Source organism: Zalophus californianus, chromosome 14, assembly GCF_009762305.2.
Source record: "Zalophus californianus isolate mZalCal1 chromosome 14, mZalCal1.pri.v2, whole genome shotgun sequence".
NCBI classification, from domain to species: Eukaryota; Metazoa; Chordata; class Mammalia; order Carnivora; family Otariidae; genus Zalophus; species Zalophus californianus.
In genome coordinates this window covers 39,851,384-39,875,410 of record NC_045608.1, presented here as the reverse complement: position 1 = coordinate 39,875,410, position 24,027 = coordinate 39,851,384, and the positions used below count along the sequence as shown (strand labels likewise).

The 24,027-nt window shown below is 38.4% G+C and overlaps 1 protein-coding gene across 5 annotated transcripts in view; it reads right to left on the bottom strand.

The window, feature by feature from the left end:
- Positions 1–24,027, bottom strand: part of DLGAP1 (DLG associated protein 1) — a 932,188-nt gene that overhangs the window by 740,797 nt on the left and 167,364 nt on the right. The window lies entirely within an intron of this gene.

Below are 24,027 nucleotides of genomic sequence, written 5' to 3'. Positions count from 1 at the left end.
CTGCACACTCTCTCTCTGTCTCTAATAAATAAATCTTAAAAAAACCACAAAACTTTATGCCCACGTTAAAAATAATACTCGCTTACACTTGATTCTGAGCTCTAACATTATTACTGCTCACAACTATTTCTGCTCTAAAATGTCTTCCCTTTCAGGGAATGTTTAGATCAGATGAAGTAGTTCCTCAGATGTGTTATCATGATCTTATATGTAAATGTTATAGAGTCCTGACATGTCAAAACATATTTTCTTTCGTTATCCCCCAAATGATAGGTTTATTCCTGATCTGTAGGAATTCTTTATATATTCTTGTACATCAGGGTCTCTGTACTCTTCTGAGAACACACCCCTCTTTCTCAACTCCCACTGCCAAAGTTAGGTGTTTTTTTTTTTTTTTTTTGTCATTCAGTTCTCAGATCAAAAGTCACCTTCTTTGCTGACCACCCACAATCCAAAGATATTCATTTGACTTGATCATTTTATCCTATTTAATTTTCTTCATGGCACCTACCACAGAGTGAAATGATCTCATCCATGTAATAGTTTCGTCTGACTAGAATTTAAGAGCTGGAACCTCTTCAGTTGACTAGATTCCTAGGTCCCAGAATAGTTTCTGGTCCATAGAGGCTGAAGAATGAATGAATGAATGAATGAATGAATGAATGAACGAGCGAACGAATGAGTCTAGTTAGTCCAACATTGCTAGTTCAGTTGAATGGCTTATGTACATTTCTTTTTGTCTGAGCCAAAAGAAGAGAAAGGTTTTGTTCTATATTTTCATTAGTAACTTTGGGAGTCCAGGGTAACATAGACAAGAAACAAAACTGGAAGCAGAGGGCCACACAGCTCCAAGTATGGAGCTCCATTCATCAGGGTAGGATATTTGCCTGTGTCCATACTGACAACCCATAGCTGAGAGTGGCCCAGGCAGAAACCTCCCTTCTCTTCTGGTCTCTGGTCAGGTTTGCATCTCATAGAACAGTGAGGGCCTAGGCTGCTGGGATTCCAGTTTTTTCTCCAAACTGGCTAATGTAATTGAGTAGTAAAAACAGGACCCTGCTTACTCACCAACTAGATGTACACAGAGAAAGGACACTGGTGTGGCATACCACTTCATTTCCTGCTAGAACTATACAACTTCCATTATGTAAAGTAGAATGCTCTTGTTTCCATGCCTGTTAGAGAAATGTTCCTCATTATTTTAGTGGAGTCTATTCTGAAGTACATTAGGAAAGGTAAAAAGTCAAATGGGCCAAGGATACCACCTTAGTCCTGGGAATTCTGGCTTATTTTAATGGCATTCTTGGCGGGATGTTAGCATTTGGTTTGAAAAGTCTTCAAGATAAGTTAGATAATAGCAAGATGAAAGGAACACCGTTGTGCTGTTTCTCAGCAAAATTATAAGTATTTTAACTATTTTCCAATTGAGAATGCAAACTTTCCTCACTGAAACATTTTTGTGCTAAGCAGTTATTAAGCTTACATTTTTTAGTTTTGAATTCACAGAATTGAGAAACTGATTATGATAATGTCAACTGCAATTTATGTTGTAATTGGGTACTAAGAATGGGTTAGTTAGTTGCTAATTAACATCAGCATGCAATGCTGGCCTGTCATATATATGTGTATATAGACACACACACACACACACACACACACACACACACATATATATCCATCCTCCAATATATATCAGTAATTTGTCCAGAAAAGATAAGGTATGTATGTATGCATAAGTGAATGTAAGTGTGTACACATACACAAATATATACATACTTTTAATTTTGAGGATTTTAAAATTGCATTCATCTCATAAATGTATTGTTAATAGAATGAGCATGTATCAGAAAAAAAACTCAATTTCCAACGTATATGAAGAATTCCTAATTAAAAAATGAGCAAAGGACCAAAGGACTTGAATAGAATCTTCAAAGAAGATATACAAGTGGCCAAAAAACACATGAAAAGATGATCAACATTGCTAATCATTAGAGAAATTAAAATCAAAATTACAATGTGATACCATTCCACACCCATTAGGATGGCCACTATCAAAAAAACAAGAGACAGAAGAGACCCCGAATTCAAGAAGCTCATGATCTGGGCATGCATGTCTGGGGTGGGGTGCAGGGGCATGCAGGGGGAGCAGAGATGGAAGAGGGAAGGGAGACAGCAAATGTACAAGAAGAAACAATACCAAGAAATAGCACAGGTGACACTGAATCCACCATGGTATACACTTTCTATATATGCTGTCCCACCCTATCCTCCTAACAATTTTTTAAGTACTGCTATTGTCCCAACTTTACAAATGATAAAGTCTTGTTCAGACAGGTTCCATAATATTCTCTATATCAAAGAGGTGGTAATTTGAAGTACATAACCATCTCTAGCCTTTTTAATGATAAAGCTCATGTTTTTAATCACTTCACAATAATACCTATCACTTTCAATATACTGAAAGAAAGCCAACAAAAATGTATAATAGAGGGATGCCTGGGTGGCTCAGTTGGTTAAGCATCTGACTCCTGATTTTTGCTCAGGTCATGATCTCAGGGTTGTGGGAACGAGCCCCACATTGGGCTCCATGCTCAGCAGAGAGTCTGTTTGAGACTCCTTCTCTCCCACTACCCCTTCCCATGACCTGACCCGCCCCTCCACACTCGCTCTCGCTGGAGCTCTCTCTCTCTCAAAAAAAAAAAAAAAAATTTTTTTTTTTTTAATTAGAAACTGGGAGGAGAGTACAGGAAAACTTGGCATGACTACTGTTTATTTGTCAGAGGAATTTTAGATTTTGCTTTGGGGGAAGTTATTGAGTACAATTATATCAGACTCATTAGTGTGCTACTTCTGAAACACCATGGAGAGAGAGTTACAGAAGAGGAGCAACAAGATTTTGAATCTGGAAAACTGATGGATGATGGGTGACAGCATTATCAGATTGGAGGAAGGTTGCTGCCTCAACTCTGTGTGAAGAAAGCTTAGTGGCAGGACACCTGGGTGGCTCAACTGGTTAAGTGTCCAACCTTTGGTTTTGGCTCAGGTCATGATCTCAGGGTCTTGGGATCAAGCCCTATTATCAGGCTCCACGCTCAGTGGGAGTCTGCTTAAGATTCTCTCTCTCCATCTGCCCCTCCCCCCATTTACTCTCTATCAAATAAATAAATCTTAAAAAAAAAAGAAAGGAAGGAAGAAAGTTTAGTGGCATGATGATTCACATGTCAGATCTAGCTAGGTTCCTAGGAGAGTGAGCTACAAGTAGAGTGACTGACAGAAAGTCCATGTAGGAAGCAGGGAGACAAACAGTTGGTTTCCTTTCAAACAATCAGGCTACTGTCACTCCAAAAATTTTGATGTAATATTAGAAGCATATTTTAAAAAGAGAGAAAAATGGGGGTGGTGCAGAGGAGAGGCAAGGAGGAGGGAAAAATGGAAGCCTTATAAAACTATTTGGCTTTAAGTTATTGCCTTGAATAGCTTTGAAAAAATTAAATATTAAATGTAAAGGGTACTATAACTTACTGCATTTTTACAATTATTTTATAATGAGTTTCCCAAACGATAGAGGAGTTAGGGATTTGACTATTTTTAGTTGTTTAATAAACTGAAATTCTCTTCTCAGCCTCTTTTGGGGATTTGGTATGTTTGTTTCAAATTACATGTTACTATAAAACCTAGGATGTGAATTATCTACCTGAAGGCAATTTAAATAATTTACATGAGAATTTGTTAAGTCTGTTAAATTTTATTCTAGAGAAGCAGATTATTTATGTTCTTAGGTTATATATAGGCAAAGGATTCTTTAGGGAATGAGGGAGCTTTTTGTTTGTTTTTCTTTTGCAATAACTTATAATTTTAATTTGAAAAGGCATATCAGCTGACTTCATAATAGAATCACAAGAACATCAAATACAGACAGAACCATTTCAGTGCTAATAAGTAAAACCACCCAAATCAATAAATTGGGAATTTTAGATTTGATGCAGCAAGCCTTTCTTTGAGCACCAGAATGCTTTCAGAATGTGTCCAGGTAGTCCTGGAAAAAGGCATCCCTAAAGACAAACAACACAATAGAATTGAATCTCCATGTTGCAGAGTAAAGAGACACAAGTGTTTGAAATAGTCCAGATTTTTCCCCCCTGCTGGGATATCCACTGCCAGGAGCAGCAAACTCCTACTCCTCTTTCATGTCACTTCAAGGACAGACTTTCCAGTCTGCAAGAGCCTCTCTGCAATGCCATCTCTGATTTCCACCTTTGAAATGCATCAGTGCATTTATTTGGCAAATACGTTGCTTCATACACACTTGTGCTCAAAGAGTCATCATGTAAGTCTTGCTAAATACTACACAATATCCTAGATACTTTACATATTTTTTTTAACTTATGTATAACAGTCCTCTAGCAAATTATTATCTGCTTAACAGAGAAAAAAACTAAGGCTTGGAGAAATAATGTGCCCAGTCACAGAAGTAGGGAATAGTAGGCTAGGGAGCCTGCGCTCTCTGCACCCTGGCTCGTCACTGCTCTGCACACCAGTAGTGAACTTGAGGGTTTCCTCTATGCCAGCCCCCATATTAAACGTTACACACCTGCCGTCCTGCTAGGACCTTAGCACAAATTGATGACCAAGGCACTGTTACTCCTTATATACACACATCAGGAAACTGAGCCTACTGAGACTATGTAACCCGAGGAAGGTCACACATCTGACAAGTGGCCAAGTGGGCATGTGCCCTCCAGACTGTCCTGTCCTGAGTTTAAGTTCCTCTCTGCTCTGCTGTGGCCTGTGTTCCATGTTTAAACTGCTCATTGACCAAATACCTACAGCCATGTGGAGGTATCCTATAGCTGTGTGCTCATTTCTACTAAGTACTTAATAAATATCAATTTATTTGAAACACATAAAAAGTAGCTAATAAATATGCCCAAAGCATGAAATAGTGATTAAAACAACTGTATCTGCTCTGTAAAATAATTCATATACTGTATGTGAGCTGTAATAGTTACCTCCAGTCTTGTTTTCAATTTTAAGGAAGATAAATCAAACTAGAAAACCTTAAGTAAAGAGAGAATCATCTATTTTTCTGCCCTACGTATAACTTTAAACATCTTACTCTTTTTTTTTCCAGGTTCGGGAAAATCATAAAATCTTTCCATCAGATGAACAAAAATGTAGGGACCGACCTTGAGAGTATTCAACAAAAAAATTACAAAAGTACAATCAGGCTGTGTTCACAAATTAAAAGGCTTAAATTTGTACAAATAGTAATAGATCTATTACTGAACCTCAAGTAAGGGAAGAAAAAAGGAGGAGAACAGTTAAGGGACAACTTCCATTTCTCTGTGAAAGCTGGCAACCCACCTAATGAACTAAACACAAAGCCCCAGGCATAGGAACTGCTTTCACACTCTTTGCCAAATAAAATGGACTTCACATTTTAAAAGCTCCAACTAAGCTAAAATAAGTTATTAAACAGTAAGACATGTGAAATCCAAGCCTTTTAATGATATAGAGGCCAGAAGAACAAGTGTAATTGCTTCATTCATTAGCAAGGGAATCGAAAAGTAAACACTTCCTGACCATTACAACTAAGTCATATAAATACTTGTGATGCCATGTAAAATAATTCATGCAGAAATATTCCACAAACCATAGACCTGTACAGTGATCAGATTAGACATAGGGAGCCAAAAAAGGCAACATACATGATTTCATTTCTCAATTCAGGGCTTGGTGACCAGTAAGCTCTCTGACAGCATTCACTGAGAATGGGTTTTGCTCAGCACTGTGCTTTGAGTGCTCAAGGAGAAAGTTAGAGCATAACCATATACCTTTATGGGCCTTTAAATCACTTAGGGAAATGAAAATAGTACCCACAGGAAGAATACTAAAAATACAGGAGAAGATAAGCCAGCGCTGAATTTTGTGGGTCAGAGGAGAAAAGTTTTAAAATGCTGAGGTACTTTTCAAAAGCAAGAGGGGATGAGAGAATTTGCACTGGGGTTTGCAGTTCTGATGGGATGTGAAAAAGTCTAAGAGCAGGCATGGACGAGTGGGTGAACTCCGAAAGGTTAGGGGTCAGAATGAACTAAGCACTTTATTCTCAAAGCTAGCCTCTGACTTCTCCAAAACTTGAATCACAGAGCTGAGAAGCACCAAGAGAAATTAAACAGTTTCAGTTGACCTCGTTTTTATTTCCTTACCCAACATCTTCAAGATTAGTGGAGAAGGGAAGACAATTATTAAAGCCAAGGAGGCAACATGATCAGAAAAATCAACAGTTTGGGTTCACAAGGAATGAAGGCCCATTTTTATTCCAGAACTTGAACTTTCTTACTTTTCTTATCTGCAAGATGGGGCAATAAGACTCCATTCATAGCCTGTTTGAAAATAAAATTTTTACAGTAATGTTTAGCTCCTTTCTCCTCCTGCCCCTTCTCAGAGTCTAGAGAAGGAGGACCTGAGTATTGGCTCTGAGATGGTAGGAGTGGTTTCTTGGACATTTGTCAGATACGTGAAATCAGGTTTAGTGTTTCCCCCCCCCCCCCCCGAGGTACACTTAAGGGCTAAATATTTTGTGATGTATTCATATTTGTTGTATTCTATTAAATGACAGGAGAAACGGGAGAGCGTCAGTTGAGGAATTTTGCTATCCTTGATAGAATCCCTGGGTCCCTGTTCTTGCTTGTGAGATGCCTCGCTACAAGTTCACACCAGGTCTGGTCTGCCTAGAGTCAACCGTTCCCATGGGAATAGATGGTTCTCATTAAGAAGATACTCGATTTTCTTGGCTGTCATTTTGGGTTTTTTTTAAATTGCAATTCAATGATACACTTTCTTTTTTGTTTTCATTCTCTAACACGGTTCTGTGTGTTTATGTTTATGAGTACACATGTGTTGTAAACTTAATTTGGTGTTTTTGAAGTTGAAAATCTGCCATCAAGTTTCATCTGCCATCTTACCCAGGAAAGTTCCCATCTCATTCTTTGTGATCAATTCATCTGTCACATCTTCGAGCCTTCCCCAACCCATTCTGCTCCTTCCATTAGGTTAGATGTCCCTTTTATGTGATTTCCTAATACTCCAAACACATCTTTAGTGTTGTGCTCCCCCTAGCATAGTGTTGTTATATTCATTCCTGCACTAGGCGGTGAGATCTTTGAGGGCAGGAACCATCTGATTCTCCTCTTTGTACCCTGGGTTTAGTTGTCTGGCATGTAATGAGGCACTCAGTAGATAAGGACACAAGATATTTATCTAGAAGCCACAAAAATGTCACCCTTTGCATTAGCATTTAAATGGTAAATATTATTCCATGTATCAAAGCAAAAGGTTTCATTCATTCTTGCTTCAATGCTTCTGCAACTTATTCTCCAATGTAAGACAGCACCTCCCCGTCCCAGTTCTTTATTCATGTAAGCTTTCTCCAATCCTCTGCCCTACAAACCATCTTAGCAATTCTCTCCTGGGTTCAATTCTTTCAAGTTCTTTACTTGGCTCATTAAATGCACATTTACCCTATGCTTGCATGTAAACAATGCTGACTTATTTCTTCCTTTAAAGTTTAAGTCTAAAGAGAAAACAACTCAAAAAATTCTCAGCATTAAACAAAGGAAGCCTAGGTATGAGTCAAAGTACAATTGCAGTGCATCGGGCCCAAGCATCCTATTTAATAAGGAAGTGTTCTCCCTTTGGGTAAAATCCATCTGTGGCAGCTCCTGGGTACTAACTTGAGCAGAATTACTCAGCATTTTATTGCATACAGCTATACTTTGACAAAGGCAAAATCTTTTTACCCTCTAATTCATAAAGCCTCCTAATTTACACATCAGCCACACTTTTTTGGAGTGCCCACTGGGATAATTACGGTGATTGTTTCACTTCTGTCTGCTTTATTTAGATAATAAGCCCAAAAGGCCAGGGATGTCTTTGCAATTTCTATCTATAGCACTGAATACAATATGTATGAACAACATTTGTGAAATATTAATACTAGGTTCTTAATGTCTTTTTGTAACAAATCCTTAGAATAGTCTAGGGGCTACATTAGAGTCAAGTTCTGTTTATTTTCTTCTTGAGATTTCTATATTGATTCCAACATGAGAAATTATAGGCCATTGGTGTATCATTTAGAATTTTCTCTTCTCGAACATTTTTAGCAGTGTATGACTGGTACTTAATTCTACATTTGAATCATATATATGGTTTTCTCTAGATCTAATGCCAATAATTTCATAAAAATTTTTTTCTAAGGGATAGCTCAGTAGTAAGTATTCTTTGTACTTATACTTTGTCAGGTATTGTTTTAAGTGATATACATACAAAAAAAATCAAAACATATTTTAAAATCTTTTCAGTATCTCACAACTAAAGAAGATACAAATCTAGGATTTGAACATTGATTCCAGAGTGTAGGGTCTAAACCACTACATCCTACACCAAGTTTATCCTACACTAAGTGAGGAGGTACTTCAATTTTGAAAAATGGAGTTAAATCCTAAAATTCCTGACAAAACTATTAAACTTAATTGTAGTATTTATAGGCTTAGATTTATCTATCAGTTTTATTTCAACACTTTTTATTACTAAACTCCTACTTAATTTTACAATAAATTCCATACTAACATACACAATTTTGCCACTTAAAAAAATTTTTTATTAACCCATATAAATGCTTTTAAAGTATAATAATACCCTTAGAAAACTTGTTTAGGAAAAAATAAAAAGAATTTATTAACTAAATCTCCATAGTAACATCTTGGTATTAACCAGACAAGCATGCATGCCTGTACATGCACACACTAACTCATTTAAGCTTTGCTTTTCCACATTTTACTTCACTTCCTTCCTAGACTTTTAAAGTTTATTAAAAAATGACCCACTTATTCTTTAGCTGAAGAATTATGTTTGTAATATTTTCTGTATATTGTATTCAATCATCCAGTGACTATTTGTTGGTTGTAAGATTCCTGGTGCTTGGCATACATCAGTAAAATAAAACAATTTCCACATGGAGTTTACACTCTAGTATCAGAAGACAGACAACAAATAATAGATGTAATGAATAACTTCTCTAGTAGTTTGGAAAGTGACATGTGCTATGGAATAAAGAAAAAAAATAGACTGGGGTGGTTGATAGAAAGTACTGGGCAATGAGAGTTTATGTAAGCTGGAACATTGAAGAGAGTGGCCCAAGCAGGTATCTTTGAGAAAGGTGATTTGAAGGAGGAGGAGTCAGCCATGCAGCAATAGGAGGGAAGTGCATCCTGGTCAGTCAGGGATATTTTTGTGACTTAAAACTGCTTGTACAATCTCATCCTTGTTAGAGAAGATTTCAACTGTAAAAAACTAGATTGATGGGGTGCCTGGGTAGCTCGGTCAGTTAAGTGTCTGCCTTCAGCTCAGGTCATGATCCCAGGGTCCTGGGATCGAGCCCTGCATTGGGCTCCCTCCTCCGCGGGAAGCCTGCTTCTCCCTCTCCCACTCCCCCTACTTGTGTTCCCACTCTCGCTGTGTCTCTCTCTGTCCAATAAATAAATAAAATCTTAAAAAAAGTAGGTTGATCATTCAACCACCCAAGATAGTAATCATTTCTCTTCTGCCAATGGGCACCGGCTAGTAGCATACCTGAGGTAAGAAATTCACCAGGCTTCCCTCTGAACCAAAAGAGAGGTAATCAACTGGGAACAGTGAGAGCAAGAAGACAGCCAGCAGGTAGGCTCTGAATTGATGGCATTTACTAATAAAATAAATTGAACTAGAATACATAACAAATTGAACTTCACCAAAGGTTAGGCCTTACAAATGGTTAGAGAGCATGCTGCAGGGACATGCAGTAAAGAAATTGAAAACAAAGAAGTGACTAGAACTTGCTGGGAGCAGGACTCAACAAGATTTCCATGATGGAAAGAGTTGTGTCTGTTAGAGAAATGCAGTTGAGGAGAGGAGTGTCTGGAGCCCAGATGGAGAACCACCAGAGATTGGGATAGCAATTCAGAAGCCAGCTCCTAAATTTGTATTATTTCTCAACTCAAATTATCACTTCCCCAAAGAAGGCTTTCCAAATCTCCTACTAAATAAACTTGCCTGGCTTTACAATCTCCTAAGATTTCTAGAACTGCAATGGAATTAGTAATTATGTAATAGTGATTTACAGCATGTGTCTCCTTCTAAAATAAAAGCTTCATTTGGGCCAAGAACCAGGTTTGTTGGTCTTATTTCCCATTTTTCCCCCAGCACCTAGCCCAGTATATGGATAAAACAAGCACACCATAAATATTCCTCAAATGAGTAAATGAGGATATCCACAAAACAGAGCGTCAGAGTGATTATGACATAAAATGTAGCCAATGATTTCAGTAGGATGTACAAAGGAGCATGGTCAAGAGAAAAAAAAAATCAAACAGGTGGAATGCTAGTTGGCAAGAGATACCAAAAGACCCAATGTCTGGAGAAATAAAGAAAATGTACTGATTTCAATAATTGAAAACATTGTTATTCCTTCATGGTTTACAGAGGGACACGTAGGTAACACTTATCTGAAGAACAATGCTGTATTTTATTCCCAAAAATTAAATTTGGGAAATTAAATTAAAATGTATTCTCCATGGGTGCCTGGGTGGCTCAGTCGTTAAGCATCTGCCTTCGGCTCAGGTCATGATCCCAGGGTCCTGGGATCGAGTCCCACATCAGGCTCCCTGCTCAGCGGGAAGCCTGCTTCTCCCTCTTCCACTCCCCCCCTGCTTGTGTTTCTGCTCTCACTGTTCCTCTCTGTCAAATAAATAAAATCTTTAAAAAAATAAAATAAAATAAAATAAAATGTATTCTCCATGATGTTAAAATATTATCCATAATAGAGGTATTAACTTATTAATTTGAGGGAGGGCTTATGAACCCCAAACCTGGAAATAAACCATTAGGGTGGCTTCCCAGTTCTGTCCCTTGTTAGATGGACAAGTCACTCAATTTCACTTTCCTCATTTGCAAAATGGGGATAGTAATAAGAATGTAGTTATATATATGTGAAGTGCTTACAGCAGTATATGGCATAAGGTAAGTTGGATATGCTTTATTATTGCTTTTGTTATCTATATGCTTTTAATAATATAGACTCTATGGACTACCATGTTACTTTCTAGACATTTCACAATGAATTAAAGGCTTCCTTGCCCCAGCAAACATCCCTGGTACCTGGCAATTCTCTCTTTCCCCTCTTAATGAGCTTTTGATAGATCTTTTTTACAGGTACATGATAACAGTACATTTCCTCAAATTCCTTGTCTAAGTAGACAAAGGAAAAGTTATAATCTTCTGGTATTATGCATTGAATCCTATTAATATGCTTATAATTACCAAATTAATTGTAATTATACCTTTTAAATCCACCTGACAATAAATTAACTTTAAAATAAAGTGATTTTCAAAGTTAAACTAATGAAACTGAATTCAGCCCAGTTACCAGAAGGAATAAAACACACAAACCTTTTAAATATAACTCATAAGTACAGTGTCTCTAATATTTACATGATAGATCATCGTAATTTGTTTACTCTGAAGTAGGAATGAATGAAGCAGCACGATATTAGGCACACGGTAACTGATCAATAAATATTGATTGAATAAATGGGCGAACTGATGGTATATTTCATATGTGATGGGCTAAGCAGCTCATAGAATGATTGGGATCTGTCACTACTAAACATATTACCAATAACTGTACCATAGGTACTTGGCATAAAAATAGAAGGAGAAATGTAGAAGAACTGATACAAGAAAAAAATTTTAAAAAATCTTTTTCCATAGCTATCTAGGATTTCTTTTTCTACTGGTTGAAAATATGATTGATTAAAGGGAAATCAGAAGAAGCACATTTCCTGTGCCCAAGGGAATCCATCATATTGATATTCTCATCTAACTATTTATCAAGTTTGGGCAGCACTCTGAAAGCAGTAAGAATAACGATCTCACGCAGGTATCATAATAAATAACTATGTAGTATTTAAACTCTATATTGGATATAAAAATACCTCAAGTTCTACGCACTGTGCACAGGGGTACGATACAGAAAAGCAGAGCCTTTGGCCTCCACTTGCTTCCTACCTTAAAGTGCTATTACAGGGGGGATGGGGAAGACAGGAATCAGGCAGGGCCAGGGGAAATCTAAGTAGCAACCTTGTCTCAACCGCCACTCTACCACAGTCCTCCAGGACATCCTAGAAACCACACTTCTCTCCCTCGCTGCCACTGTGCTCCGGAGCACCAGGCATTAGCAGAGGGATCTCCAAGCACAAATGACAACAATGATGGAGGCCAGGGATCAATGGCGTCAGCCTCCTCACGGTGCTCTGCCGCTGCTCTCTGTCTACACGGCTGCAGCCGCGTCCTGACTATGTCAGGAAGGACTCAAGGCACTCCAGCTCTCAAGTTCTGGCTCTCCCCTGTGCCCCGGTTATGATTAAATGATCAGGATTAACCTCCGAGCCCTGCTGGATACCCTGTGCCACAATTTGGCCATTAGATCCGTGACTTTTCTCCATGCCCATATACCTGCTGAGCTTCCAGTTTATTTAGGACAGGGGTCTTGTTTATTGCCACTACCCCCATCTAGGGATTCAGTGGGCTTAAAAAATTGTAGGGGGCGGGGCATTTTCTACTACCAATCCCTCTCTTACCCTACCGATTTCACTGCATGGCCTGCACCCAGGCCTACTGGCCAGGTCCACACTGACATACCCAAGACAGGAGATACCCAAAGAGGAGAGGACACTTGCCTATTTTGAAATCTGGCCAGGTTTTACTGTTTCTAAACAAAATTTGAAAGAGCATAGGAAATAAAAATAAGTCCTCACACTTTTCTGTTTTATACACACAGTCATAGTCAGGCTATGGATCTGAGATTCCTTGCTGCTCTGCTCTACCACCAGTTAGGACACCCACTCATGACTTGCTGTTGGGTCTCTGTCGCTGACATGTTCATCTGCTTCACAATCTTCAGCTGGTACCATATTTTCTGAATCATAGTCTGCTCACTGGGCTTATCACCATGTTTCCTCTGCTCTAATAACAATGGATAGGCCATGCCTGACCATAACATCACATGGAAATAGGTATACTACTGCTTTAAAAGAATCATCATATTTTTAAAGATACCATGGCATGAAATTACCTTTGAAAATATACTCAGTGGAGTTTCCTATATACTCTAACAATAAAGGAGTCTATTTCTTCCTCTATTTTATACTCCTGAAGTTGAGATAAAAAGAATTGGAGGGAAAATATGTTTTCCAGGGCTCCAAGGTCAGTATTTCATAAATAATTCTTGCACTGTACTCACTGATACTAAAAATCAGCAAGTTAAAAAGCTATGCCAAAGTGAGCTGCATACTCCCTACTCACCCATGATTTTCTTTCCCCTTAAGTATCTATTTTTCCCTCTAGAGCCTCAAGTACAGATATAGGATGGAGGGGAGGGAGCTGAAGAGTAATTAGAATTTGATCCCACAAATGATCACAAAGAATTTTTAACAGCTGTTGCAGTTGCAAACATATAGAACACTGGCTAAAATATATAAAAAGAACTAAAAGTTGTCTTTTTAAAATGAATAGGTCTCTGCTTAGGAGCAATTGGTATTAAAAAGGAAAGACCTCATTAAAAAGAAGACCTACCACAGCATCCTGACATGGCAAATGGCTCAAATACATCCCAGGATTCTTTTTATTCCATACATCATTAAAGCAACATTTCTCTTATGATTTTGGCATTCTTCATTTGAAGGAAAATTCAGGGCATTTCTGTTGCTTCACACAGCAAAATTTCCAAATCATTATGGAGAATAAGAGTTACTAATATATAAACTGGTGAACCATATAACTGCACTGTGTAAAAGACAGGAAGCAATCTGAAAGTCATTACCATATTAAAATCAAGCCCAATTCAAGCACAGGCAAAATATGAAACAATGCATTAAGCCAATTCTCAATGAGAGTCCTCACTTACACAGAGTGCACTTGCTTTCCAAGAGTATCAGTAGAATATACCCACCAAGGCATTTTTTTTAAATTATGCTGTTTATCACCATACATTACATCATTAGTTTTTGATGTAGTGTTCCATGATTCATTGTTTGTGTATAACACCCAATGCTACATTCAATACATGCCCTCTTTAATACCCATCACCAGGATAACCCATTCCCCCAGCCCCCTCCCCTCTAGAACCCTCAGTTTGTTTCTCAGAGTCCATAGTCTCTCATGGTTCATCTCCCCCTCCAATTCCCCCCCCTTCATTTTTCCCTTCCTACTATCTTCTCTCTTTTTTTAACATATAATGTATTATTTGTTTCAGAGGTACAGGTCTGTGATTCAACAGTCTTACACAATTCACAGCACTTACCATAGCATATACCCTCGCCAATGTCTATCACCAAGCCACCCCATGCCTCCCACCGCCCATCTCCCCAGCAACACTCAGTTCGTTTCCTGGGATTAAGAAGTCCTCATATCAGTGAGATCATATAATACATGTCTTTCTCTGATTGACTTATTTCACTCAGCATAACACCCTCCAGTTCCAACCACATCGTTGCAAATGGCAAGATCTCATTCCTTTTGATGGCTGCATAATATGCCATTGTATATACATACCACTTCTTCTTTATCCATTCATCTGTCGATGGACATCTTGGATCTTTCCAGAGTTTGGATATTGTGGACATTGCTGCTATAAACATCGGGGTGCATGTACCCCTTTGGATCACTACATTTGTATCTTTGGGGTAAATACCCAGTAATGCAATTGCTGAGTCATAGAGTAGCTCTATTTTCAACTTTTTGAGGAACATCCATACTGTTTTCCAGAGTAGCTGCACCAGCTTGCATTCCCACCAACAGTGTAGTAGGGTTCCCCTTTCTCCGCATCCCTGCCAACATCTGTCATTTCCTGACTTGTTAATTTTAGTCATTCTGACTGGTGTGAGGTGGTATCTCATTGAGGTTTTCATTTGGATTTCCCTGATGCTGAGCGATGTTGAGCACGTTTTCATGTGTCTGTTGGCCATTTGGATGTCTTCTTTGGAAAGATGTCTGTTCATGTCTTCTGCCCATTTCTTGATTGGATCATTTGTTTTTGGGGTGTTGAGTTTGATAAGTTCTTTATAGATTTTGGATACTAGCCCTTTATCTGATAGGTCAATTGCAAATATCTTCTCCCATTCTGTCGGCTGTCTTTTGGTTTTGTTGACTGTTTCTTTTGCTGTGTAAAAGCTTTTTATCTTGATGAAGTCCCAATAATTCATTTTTGCCCTTGCTTCCCATGCCTTTGCTGATGTTTCTAGGAAGAAGTTGCTGCAGCTGAGGTTGAAGAGGATGCTGCCTGTGTTCTCCTTTAGGATTTTGATGGACACCTGCCTCACATTGAGGTATTTCAACCAATTGGTGTCTATTTTTGTGTGTGGTGTAAGGAAATGGTCCAGTTTCATTCTTCTGTATGTGGCTGTCCAATTTTCCCAACACCATTTGTTGAAGAGACTGTCTTTTTCCCATTGGACATTCTTTCCTGCTTTGTCAAAGATAAGTTGACCATAGAGTTGAGGGTCCATTTCTGGGCTCTCTATTCTGTTCCATTGATCTATGTGTCTGTTTTTGTGCCAGTACCATACTGTCTTGATGATGACAGCATTGTAATAGAGCTGAAACTCTGGAATTGTGATGCTGCCAGCTTTGCTTTGCTTTTTCAACATTCCTCTGGCCATTCGGGGTCTCTTCTGGTTCCATGTACAACTTTTAGGATTATTTGTTCCATTTCTTTGAAAAAAGTGGATGGTAATTTGATAGGGATTGCATGGAATGTGTAGATTGCTCTAGGTAGCATTGACATCTTCACAATATTTGTTCTTCCAATCCATGAGCATGGAACGTTTTTCCATTTCTTTGTGTCTTCCTCAATTTCTTTCCTGGGTAGTTTATAGTTTTCTGAGTACAGATTCTTTGCCTCTTTGGTTAGATTTATTCCTAGGTATTTTATGGTTTTGGGTGCAATTGTAAATGGGATCGACTCCTTGATTTGTCTCTCTTCTGTCTTGTTGTTGGTGTATAGGAATGCCACTGATTTCTGTGCATTGATTTTATATCCTGCCACTTTACTGAATTCCTGTATAAGTTCTAGCAGTTTTGGGGTGGTCTTTTGACTTTTCCACAAAAAGTATCATATCATCTGCAAAGAGTGAGAGTTTCAGTTCTTCTCTGCCAATTCGGATGCCTTTGATTTCTTTTTGTTCTCTGATTGCTGTGGCTAGAACTTCTACTACTATGTTGAAGAGCAGTGGTGATAGTGGACATCCCTGCCGTGTTCCTGACCTAGGGGGAAAGCTCTGTTTTTCCCCATCGAGAGGGATATTCGCTGTGGGTTTTTCTAGATGGCTTTTAGGATATCGAGGTACGCACCCTCTATCCCTATACTCTGAAGAGTTTTAATCAAGAAAGGATGCTGTACTTTGTCAAATGCTTTTTCTGCATCTATTGAGAGGATCATATGGTTCTTGTTCTTTCTTTTATCAATGTATTGTATCACATTGATTGATTTGCGGATGTTGAACTAACCTTGCAGCCCAGGAATAAATCCAACTTGGTCATGGTGAATAATCCTGTCAGTGTACTGTTGGATCCTATTGGCTAGTATTTTGCTGAGAATTTTTGCCTCCATGTTCATCAGGGATATTGGTCTGTAATTCTCCTTTTTGATGCGTTGTTGTCTGGTTTTGGGATTCAGATAATGGTGGCCTCATAAAATGAGTTTGGAAGTTTTCCTTCCATTTCTAAATTTTGGAACAGTTTCAGAAGAATAGGTATTAATTCTTCTTTAAATGTTCGGTAGAATTCCCCTGGGAAGCCATCTGGTCATAGGCTCTTGTTTCTTGGGAGATTTTTGATTACTGCTTCAGTTTCCTTAGTGGTTACGGGTCTGTTCAAGTTTTCTATTTCTTCCTGGTTCAGTTTTGGTAGCTGATACATCTCTACGAATGCATCCATTTTTCCAGATTATCTAATTTGCTGGCATAGTTGCTCATAATATGTTCTTATAATTGTTTGTATTTCTTGGGTGTTGGTTGTGATCTCTTCTCTTTCATTCATGATTTTATTTATTTGGGTCATTTCTCTTTTCCTTTTGTTAAGTCTGGCCAGGGGTATATCAATCTTATTAATTCTTTCAAAGAACTAGCTCCTAGTTTCGTTGATCAGTTCTACTGTTTCTATTTCATTGATTTCTGCTCTGATCTTTATTATTTCTCTTCTCCTGCTGGGTTTAGGCTTCATTTGCTCTTCTTTCTCCAGCTCCTTTAGGTGTAGGGTTAGGTTGTGTATTTGAGACCTTTCTTGTTTCTTGAGAAAGGCTTGTATAGCTATATACTTTCCTCTTAGGACTGCCTTGGCTGCATCCCAAAGATTTTGAACGGTTGTGTTTTCATTTTCATTTGTTTCCATGATTTTTTAAAATTCTTCTTTAATTTCCTGGTTGACCCATTCATTCTTTAGTAGGATGCTCTTTAGCCTCCATGTATTTGAGTTCTTTCCGACTTTCCTCTTGTGATTGAATTCTAGTTTCAAAGCATTGTGGTATGAATATATGCAGGGAATGATCCCAATGTTTCGGTACTGGTTGAGACCTGATTTGTCACCCAGGATGTGATCTATTTTGGAGAATGTTCCATGGGCACTAGAGAAGAATGTGTATTCCGCTGCTTTGGGATGGAATGTTCTGAATATGTCTGTGAAGTCCGTTTGGTCCAGTGTGTCATTTAAAGTCTTTATTTCCTTGTTGAAATTTTACAACGATGATCTGTCCATTTCAGTCAGGGGGGTGTTAATATCCCCTACTATTATTGTAATGTTGTCAATGTGTTTCTTTGCTTTTGGTATTAATTGGCTTATATAATTGGCTGCTCCCATGTGAGACACATAGATATTTATAATTGACAGATCTTCTTGTTGGATAGACCCTTTAAGTAGGATATAGTGTCCTTCTCGTCTCTTATTATAGTCTTTGGTTTAAAATCTAATTTGTTTGATATAAGGATTGCCACCCCAGCTTTCTTTTGGTGTCCATTAGCATGGTAAATTGTTTTCCACCCTCTCACTTTCAATCTGGAGGTGTCTTTGGGCCTAAAATGAGTCTCTTGCCAATAGCATATCGATGAGTCTTTTTTTTTTTATCCTATCTGATACCCTGTGTGTTTTGATTGGGGCATCTAGCCCATTTACATTCAGGGTAACTAATGAAAGATATGAATTTAGTGCCATTGTTTTGCCTGTAAGGTGACTGTTACTGTATGTTGTCTGTGTTCCTTTCTGGTCTATGCTGCTTTTAGGCTCTCTTTGCTTAGAAGACCCCTTTCAATATTTCCTGCAGGGCTGGTTTTGTGTGTGCAAATTCCTTTAGTTTTTGTTTTTCCTGGAAGCTTTTTATCTCCTTCAATTTTCAATGACAGCCTGGCTGGATATAGTATTCATGGCTGCATATTTTTCTCATTTAGTGCTCTGAAGATATCATGCCAGTCCTTTCTGGCCTGCCAGGTCTCTGTGGATAGGTCTGTTACCAATCTAAGGTTTCTACCATTGTAGGTTATAGATCTCTCGTCCTCAGCTGCTTTCAGGATTTTCTCCTTGTCTCTGAGACTCGTAAGTTTTACTATTAGATGTTGGGGTGTTGACCTATTTTTATTGATTTTAAGGGGGGTTCCCTGTGCCTCCTGGATTTTGATGCCCATTTCCTTCCCCCAAATTAGGGAAGTTGTCTGCTATAATTTGCTCCAATATACCTCTGCCCTCTCTCTCTTTTTCTTCTAGGATCCCAATTATTCTAATATTGTTTCATCTTATGGATCACTTATCTCTTGAATTCTGCCTTCATGATCCAGTAGTTGTTTATTTCTCTTTTTCTCAGCTTATTTTCCATCATTTGGTCTTCTCTACCACTAATTCTCTCTTCTGCCTTATTTATCCTAGCAGTTGGAGCCTCCATTTTTGATTACACCTCATTAATAGCCTTTTTGATTTCAACTTGGTTAGATTTTAGTTCTTTTATTTCTCCAGGAAGGGTTTCTCTAATATCTTCCATGCTTTTTTCAAGCCCATGTGGTATCTTTAAAATCGTCATTCTGAACTCTAGTTCTGACATCTTACTAATGTCCATACTGATTAGATCCCTGGCAGTCGGTACTGCCTCTTGCTTTTTTTTTTTTCATTTTTTATTGTTATGTTAATCACCATATATTACATCATTAGTTTTTGGTGCAGTGTTCCATGATTCATTGTTTGTTCATAACACCCAGTCTCTTGCTCTTTTTTTTGAAGTGAGTTTTTCCATCTTGTCATTTTGTCCAGAGGAGAATAGATGAATGACAGAACAAAATGCTATCAGGGTAACAATGACCCCAGAAAAATATACACTAAACAAATCAGAAGAGACCTGAAACCAGGGGAAAAGAAAGGGAAGGAAAGAAAAAAGAAAGAAAAGATAGAGAAGAAGAAAAAAAAGAATATGATCAAATATGATCAGACTGGTGAATAGATCAGTGCCACACACTAGATTTTGGGTGTATTTTGGTCTGTTAGAAGAAAGTTCCTCCCAAAATTTTTAGATAGAAAAGCTTATATATATATAGAAAAATAAGGGTAAATATGATGTGATGGAATATGACTGTAAAGATGAAAATTATAAAAGATTTTATAAAAGGAATTGATGAGATAGGAAGTTGGTTGAAATAAGAAAAGAGAATTAAAAAAAAAGGAGAAAATTTGATCAGGCAGGAGACTAGAACAAAGTCATACACTACAGATTTAGGGTATATTTTGGTCTATTAAAAGAAACTGTATCCCAAAATTTTAAAGAGAGGACAACTTATATATATATATATATATATATACACACACCAAAAATAAGGTTAACTACTATGAAGGGATAGAATATGACTCTATAAAATGAAAAGTAAAAAAAATTTTTAAAAAGGGATTGATAAGATGTTGGTTGAAAAAAGGAAAAAGAAAAAGAAAAAAAAGAAAATTAAAAAAATTAACTTTGAAAGACTAAAGAATCAGGGGGAAAAAAAAGCCATGAATTCTGTGTGCTGTATTCCCCTAGCACTGGCCTTCTGCAATTCTCATTGATCGGTAAACTTGGTCTTGGGTGGCTGTTTTTGCTGATCTTCTGGGGGAGGGGCCTGTTCCTGTGCTTCCCAAATGTCTTTGCCGGAGGCGGAATTGCCGTACCCTTGCCGGTCCGGGCTAAGCAATCTGCTCGGGTTTTGCTCTCGGGAGCTTTTGTTCCCTGAAAGATTTCCGTACAGCTTTGGAGGATGAGAGTGAAAATGGCGGCCTCCCAATCTCCATCCCAGAGGAGCCGAGAACTTGGGGCCTCACTCCTCACTGCTCCCGCCAGAGAAAAGCAGTCAATCACTCCCGTCTCCCCGGTCTCCGGCCGCACTCCGTGCTCACCTGGCCTGTGATCGAGTGTTTCTATCTCTGGCACACGACCCCGTGTGGAGTCTCCAAACCCAGCAGATCCCTGCGGTGCGCTCCTGCGCTGTTCCTCCCGGGGGAGGAAGGGGAGTCTCCCTGGATCTGCCACTTTTTGGGTCCCTGCTGGAAGAACAGTGGCCCAACTCTGCTGCAGATCATGGTTTATGGCAAACCCGAGCTGAGAGCCCACTCCTCGGCTCTGTCTCTGCAGCTGGCTTCCCCGCTCTGATACCTGGGAGCTCTGCCGCACTCAGGCACCCCCGGTCTTTGTGCGACCCCAAGAGTCGTGAGACCACACTGTCCCAGAGAGGGTTCCACTCCCCACTTAGCCACTGGTGCGATGTCCCTCAGCAAAGCTGACTTCTAAAAGTTCCGATTTTGTGCTCCGCTGCTGTATCATTTGCCCGTAGCCAGTGATGGAGGCTCCCTCCCCCGCCATCTATCTTCCCAAATATCACCTCAGATTCACTTCTCTGCATGTCCTACCTTCCAGAAAGTGGTCGCTTTTCTGTTCAGAGAGTTGTTGCTATTCTTTTCCTCGATCTCCTGTTGAGTTCATAGGTGTTCAGAATGGTTTGATCCCTATCTAGCTGAGTTCCAGGAACCAGACGAAATTTAGGTCTCCTACTCCTCCGCCATCTTGCTCCTCCCCCTTACCAAGGCTTTCTTGAAGAAGACACTAGAGTTCCATGTTGAGGCAAAGAAAACTGAGAAGAGCAAGGTCTCTTTTCTTTGTTTTTCAAAAATGTCATTTTGAATTTGCAAGTTCCTTGAGAATGGCCATCTTAAGTCACCATATTTCAATAATAATAAAAAACTCAGTTTAGGGCGCCTGGGTGGCTCAGTTGGTTAAGCGACTGCCTTCAGCTCAGGTCATGATCCTGGAGTCCCGGGATTGAGTCCGACATCGGGCTCCCTGCTCTGCAGGGAGTCTGCTTCTCCCTCTGACCCTCTTCCCTCTTGTGCTATCTCTCATTCTCTCTCTCTCAAATAAATAAATAAAATCTTTAAAAAAAAACTCAGTTTATTTACCTGCCTAAAAAAGGACATTATACTATAATCTTTTATATTTAGGTCTTAAAGTGTCTTATATTTATTATTAATATCCAAAGTACTTTATTATTAATATCCAAAGTACTTTATAGAGCTTCTAAATATAGAATTTTTCATCAAGATATATCCAAGAGTTTTTTTGTTTGTGTTTTAACAAATTCCTAACATCTGCTTGTTTTTCTAATAGTTACCTCTGTTATAAAAGCTAAAGTTCTAAATGCATCATCTGTGGAACAACAAAGAACCGTTATAGTGTTTGGTATTACATAGCCCTTAAGTTTTTCTGCATTTTTTTCTCAACATGGTACTGTATCATCTTAAATTTTCTTCTTCTGGGTAATAAATTTAACCATTTGGTGGGTATCTAATTTTGCTACATGACAAATATTAAGAATGTGAAGACTAAAAAGACAAAGTAGTGCATTGCTCTGTTTGGAAACCAAAACGAATAAAACCAGCACATGAAGCAAGCCGTACTATGGATGCATTAATAAATCACAAAAGGTCCCAGGAGCAGAAATTAATTTTACCTCTTATCAGTAGTTATCATAGAGTATATTATAGAAAGGTAGAAATACTTCAACTAAGTCCGAAGATTTTGAGAGAAATAACCAGGAACACATGGTAAGGAAAGATATTTTGGAAAAGGCTCAAATCTACTTGGGTATACTTGGGGTACAGCATTTCAAGGGACAGGATTAAAATGAGAAGGAGGACAAGTTGATAAGAGAGGTCATTTGTGCCCTTAAATCCCCATCTGATTTACATACTGTAGACAGTAGCCACTGAAAGTTTCCAAGTAGGAAAATCACATTTGCACTTTAGAAACAGAACTTGGCAGCAGTTGGAGAAACTTTCAGCACTTCCCACTTGTCCATTTGTGTCTTTACCTCCTTCCCCACCAACTTTGAGACCAATCCATCCACCCCTGATCAGGTCTCAGCCTGTGAATCCCAGATGGAACTTGACCCATCCCTGGTCTCTTTTCCCTCTACTTTTAACCTTGTCTTTGCCATTAACATTTCCTGGTAAGAATGTCATTATCAAATATTAATTCAGTTACAGAAGAAACACTTTCAAAAAAATAATGGAGCACAGTAGAAAGCCCTAGTGGCATTTCCCCCCTAAACACAGCATGCTTTGAAAAGAGGCAGTTATGAGAAGAGTGAGGTAGTATATTATTGCTCATATTTCCAGTGTTTGTCCCTCCCACGATTTTAGAGCTGCTTGCGTCATTTTAGCTGGTGGGCTAGGGGAAGACCACAACAACTCCAAATATGGAAGAAGATGCCTATTTGATGAGCTCTGTTTTTCTTTCTAGATGCATTCAAGCTGAAGAGCTAAACCGGACCTACTTTTTAAAGGTCTTTTTGAATTAAATACATGTATTCTTTTATTATAGCTCAATAAATGATATATTCTGTCACGGTCTAGAGAATCTTACAATTCTTTTGTTCTCTGGAACACACCCCTACAGTACATTCTGACTCTCTTCTTAGCCAAAGCAGTAACAAAACAGAGTAGGAGGCAAATACATAACGTCAGCAGGAGATCTGTCAAATGCAGGGCTTCATAATCAATGGGTCTAAGTCCCCTCCATTTTCTCTTCTGTAAACACCATCAACAGCTATGATTTTAATTCATTGTTGCCCTTATTTATGATGAATTAAAGTTGCCCTTTCCAAGCTTTAAGAAAAAAATCTGTGTGGAAACCCTAATTTTATACACATGCGCGTGCACACACACACACACACACACAAATACTCCTGCAAAAGGAAACTAAATGCCTTAAGATTGAAATAGAAGACCGATGGCAGAAATAACTGATGATTCTCAGATGTTGTTTAAAAGAAGTGAAAATTACCAAGACCATTCCTCTCCTTTCATCTATTACGTATTATGACATTTAATGAAGTCTTTTTGAGTGCTAACATTAAAATAACCTTAGAACACTTTTAACTCCAGAACTTCAGGATGGAAAAATAGCTATTTTTGAACAAGCAGCACTAGATACAATTAAAAAACATGGTTACTAACTTTGTCATCATTCATAAAATATATATATATATTTTAAGTTTTATTTTATTTTATTATGTTATGTCACCATACATCATTAGTTTTTGATGTCAGTTTTTTTAAATAATTTTTTATTGTTATGTTAATCACCATACATTACATCATTAGATTTTGATGTAGTGTTCCATGATTCGTTGTTTGTGCATAACACCCAGTGCTCCACGCAGAATGTGCCCTCTTTAATACCCATCACGAGGCTAACCCATCCCCTCAACCCCCTCCCCTCTAGAACCCTCAGTTTGTTTTTCAGAGTCCATCGTCTCTCATGGTTCATCTCCCCCTCCGACTTGCTCCCCTTCATTCTTCCCCTCCTGCTATCTTCTTTTTTTTTCCTTAACATATATTGCATTATTTGTTTCAGAGGTACAGATCTGTGATTCATCA